The sequence below is a fragment of the Capra hircus genome, chromosome 14 (genome assembly GCF_001704415.2).
Source record: "Capra hircus breed San Clemente chromosome 14, ASM170441v1, whole genome shotgun sequence".
In the NCBI taxonomy this organism is placed as follows: domain Eukaryota; kingdom Metazoa; phylum Chordata; class Mammalia; order Artiodactyla; family Bovidae; genus Capra; species Capra hircus.
The window spans coordinates 47,564,431-47,569,184 of NC_030821.1; the positions used below are offsets into that span (position 1 = coordinate 47,564,431).

At 41.3% G+C, this 4,754-nt stretch overlaps 1 long non-coding RNA gene across 1 annotated transcript; it reads right to left on the minus strand.

Moving 5' to 3' along the window:
* Nucleotides 304–4,012, minus strand: LOC106502848. Its single transcript, XR_001919145.1, has 3 exons — nt 3,421–4,012; nt 3,187–3,344; nt 304–1,912 (listed from the first exon to the last, which is right to left on the minus strand). It is a non-coding gene; the product is annotated as an uncharacterized LOC106502848 (long non-coding RNA).

Below are 4,754 nucleotides of genomic sequence, written 5' to 3' on the forward strand. Positions count from 1 at the left end.
CCTTCCAATTTGCATGAACTATCCTTAGCCAATTAATGCTATAATTATTTATTGCCTTTATGTTAATTATTTTGTCTACAGGGCCTGAAAACTCTCATATCAAAAAGCACATAACCAATCCATGTCATTTATGCCTTGCTTCCTTTGCAATGTTGTTGATGCTTAGTCACTCAGTTGTGTCCAACTCTTTTGCAACCCCATGGACTATAGCCCATCAGGCTCCTCTGTTCATGGGATTTCCCAGGCAAGAATACTGGAGTGGGTTGCCATTTCTTCTAGGGGATCTTCCCGTCCTAGGGATCAAACCCAGGTCACCACATCTCCTGCATTTCAGGCAGATTATTTACCACTGAGCCACCGGGGAAGCCCAAGAGTTTCAAACACTAAGTTAGTAGTTGTTGTACTGTTCTTCCTATTCATGGCACTTCCTCTGATGGTGTCCATCTTCCTCTGGTTAACTGGGCACACTTCCACATCACATTTAAACATCTTCTCCTCCATACATAGCTCATGCTGCCTTCTCTGAGTTCACATAAGATTCTGTGACATATTGATTTGTTTACAAATTTTGTCTTCAAGGAAATAATCTTGGAAAGTATTCTTGGGAAGGTCAGAGGCTTAATGAACTAGTTATCACACCAAGTCTGTGGGTTCTCAGAAATGCAAATCGCTCACTTTTGGTAAAGTTGATAACTTTGTTCTCCTTAGCTACATCTTCCATTTAGACAAAGGGGACATCTGTGTTCACTCACTGAACAAATATGTGCCTAATTCGTGCTACAGATCATTCCAGGTGCTGAGGATGGAGTAAGAAGCCGGGAGACAAAAGCCTGACACAGAAAATAGCCAAGAGCCTTCACAGGAGAGTCTCCCTGAAGAAAACTGTGCCCAGGATTATTAGGTCTTAGATCCATTACTTGATCAGAGAGTTTGTGGAAAGGTGAACAGAAATAAGCTTTGGGTTGAAAAAGAAAAACACCAAAACTAATTTTAGCCAGAAAAATATACCACACTCTCATTCTGTAACTCTGTCTGCACTTGGTGAAATGATATGGGTCACGTTACAGTTAAAGGAGGAATTGTTGAGGAACTGTTCCCTGGTTCATGGGACCTTTTTCCCTTCTCTTTTCTTTGTGAGCATTTGCCATTGAAGCTTCCTGCTGTGAGACCTTCATGTTATACGGGAAAGTATCAGACGGATGACTTCTAAAGCCAGCACAAAACAACCCCAAGAGTTGAAGAGAGTTTCTGAGCATCAGTTCCTCTAGTGACCTGAAAAAAAGCTTTGTGTGAAAGAGATCACATTCAAAACACAGCAATGCTTTTCAAAGCAACAGACAGGCCTTGACTGTGATGTCCTCACTAACCTGAAAATTGTGGGAAGTGTCTGCTTTGAAGTACATTGCTGAGCACAGCACATGGCTGCCAAATGTCAACCCCTCATGGCTCACAGACGGATGCCAAAGGCAGACTTCCACCTAGCAAGGCCCATAGCTTTCACTAGCCACACACAGCACTAACTGGAGAAGGTACCTCCTGCTCTCCAGGGAGGAGAAACTTCACTTACCAAATGCAACATGTTCCATGTGAAAAGCCATCTGAGTGGTGTGCCAGTTAAACCAGACAGCTTACCAAGCCTTTCCTCTAGTTTCTATTTTCATCCTTGTGTTTCTTACAGCATGAATTTCAATATTTTCACTTTACTAGTACTTTCTCTTTTTTTAATATTTTCTCAGCCATGCCACACGGCATTTAGAATCTTTTTTCTCCAATCAAGGATGGAACCCATGCCACTTGCATCAGAAGCACAGAGTCTTCACCACTGGACCAGCAGGGAAGTTCCTACTAGTACTTCACCCAGTTGTGTATGTAAAGCCAAATATGGTTTGTTTGTTTGCAATTATAATAATATCTGTAAGAAAAAACAAAAAGACTTTATAAAAGAGAAATTGCCCATTGAATGTAAATACTTTGCCTTTTATTTTAGATCATTTCACATAAATTTACTTAAACATACAATAAACAAAATTAGAAAGCTAATTTTTGTATGCTGTCAGTAGAGGGACAGAACACATGGAGAAGAAAATTAATGTAAATGCGACTTGAATTACTTGTGAAAAAGCCAGAAACCTACCCCACCACAACCTCAGTTATTTGAAACATTCTATTAAATTAAAATCACGTAAAGGAGTGGAGGGAGAGGCAAGGTTGGTGAAGGGGATTAAAGGATATAAACTACTAAGTATAAAATAAATACATTTAAGGATGTAATATACAACACAAGGAATATAGCCAATACTTTATAATAACTTTTATACTTTACAAGGAGTATAACCTATAAAAATACCAAATTACTGTGTTGTACACCTGAAAGTAATATAATCTTGGAAAGCAACTATACTTTAAAAAAAAAAAAACTTCTTTAAAACAAACTCTAACCAGGTATGATGGGCCATTCCTTGTTATCTTTACTATTGCAATTAAACTATCATCAACCACAATCTCCCTGGCATTAGGACAATTATATGGCCTCAGGCGGTCCTAGTGGTAAAGAATCCACCTGTCAATGCAAGAGAGGCAGATTGGAGCCCTGGGTTGGGAAGATCCTCTGGCATAGGAAACGGCAACCCACTCCAGTATTCTTGTCTGGGAAATCCCATGGACAGAGGAGCCTGGTGGGCTATAGTCCATGGGGTCACAAAGAGTTGGACAGGACTGAAGTGACTTAGCACACATGGCCTCTGGCACAGCCTATCAGGACATGATGGAATTGGGGCCATACTTACTAAACTGACAAGGAATTCCTTATAGGGCATCCCAGTGGCCTGGAAACAGTACTGGAATTTCTCTTAGGCCTTCATGATCTCCAGAATTCAATTACACACTTAGAATCTGACTGGGGGTCATCATATCCACTTTTTGGTAAACACTTAAAACATTCTGTTAGATATTTTCGTATACATATGTGATAATTAAATATGGAAATCCAAACAATTCCAACTTCTTAAAGCTGATCTCATGTATTCTCTGAACACCAGTTCAGAAAATCCTGAGAGTTTTCCTATATTTGGAACACTGGAATGAGAGGTCAAAATATATGGTTAACTTTTTCAGTTCACCTAGAAGGCTGTTCTACTTTGTAACAGTAACAGTACAGTGCTAATGTAGTAGTACACCTTTGCTTACCAGGTTATAATTGACAAAGTAGTTTTAAATCCATTGTCTGCTCCAGGAGGCTGTAGGCGCCACCACAGCAGCCAAGCTGTCTTGTTCAGCGTTGTAGCCCTTGCGTCTGGGGCAGCTAAATGCCCTCTACTTGGTGGCTCGAACAGTAAAGAATTTGCCTGAAATGCAGTAGACTTGGGTTCAATCCCTGGATTGGGAAGAGAAGAGGAAGGCTACCCACTCCAGTATTCTTACCTGGAGAATCCCATGGACAGAGGAACCTGGTGGGCTAGAGTCCATGGGGTCGCAGAGAGTCGGATGCGACTGACTAAGCAGCACGTACCTCTCTTTTTACATAATGAGAAATATCGTTCCAGTAGGCATGCCAGGTACAAATAATCTCATTCTAGAGATGAGAAAATAGAGGCTCAGAAAGTCAAATGATATGTGCACACGTGCTAAGTCACTTCAGTCACTTAGGTTACTTAAGCTAGGCCTTCTGATCCCAAGTCCATTTCTTTTCATTGACTGTGCCATGCCATCTTGCCTAATCTTGTTTTTTAGTAGCTGTCAATCCACAAACTTAGATTTTTATCATGTCACTTGATCCATGTGATGGCCTTGTGTGAAGAGTCTGGGATTTAGTTTTTCCATTTCACTAATGTGCGAACTGAGAGTCAATAGGGTCACAACACAGAGAATCAACTTGTGGTTGCCAAGAGGGAGAGGATTGAGAGTTTGGGATTAGCAGATGCAAACTTATTATATGCAGGATGAATAAACAACACGTCCTACTATATAGCATGAAAGTGAAAGTGAAAATCACTCAGTCGTATCCAACTCTTCGTGACCCCAGGGACTGTATAGTCCATGGAATTCTCCAGGCCAGAATACTGGAGTGAGTAGCCTTTCCCTTCTCCAGGCGATCTTCCCAACCCAGGGATCGAACCCAGGTCTCCCAAATTGCAGGCAGATTCTTTACCAACTTAGCCATAGAGCATAGGGAACTATATTCAATATACTGTGATAACCATGATGGAAAAGAATATGAAAAACAATGTAATATATATATATGTATAACTGAATCACTTCACTGTACAGCAAAAATTAACACAACATTGTAAATCAGCTACGCTTCAATAAAATAAATTTGTTTAACAATGTAGCAAAATAAGGTCACCAGTCTCCCCACTAGTAAGCGGCAGGGCCAGAACCAGAGCTGAGATAGTTAGAGTCATGCTCAGCGCCCATCTGACTGCTTCTCTGGTTCCTCTTCCTAGCCCTCAAAGGCACCTCCCATTTCCACATGTAATCACTATGTCTGCAGAGCGGCTGCGGGCAGACTCTTTGGGGACAGGCTGGGCCAACGGCACTGTCTCTACCATACAAGGACTTACCTTCCCATGGCAAGTGCAGACATGCGCACAGCTGAACGTATGACAGAACTGACTATGGAAAACACACGCAAAAAGAGACACAGAGAAGGCAGAAGGGTCTGTCAGTGTGATAAGAAACAAGCATTTAGGGCCACAAAATGCAGTACTGGTCCTGACTCTAGTTGACTCTCTAGTTATGGATAAGACACCTAC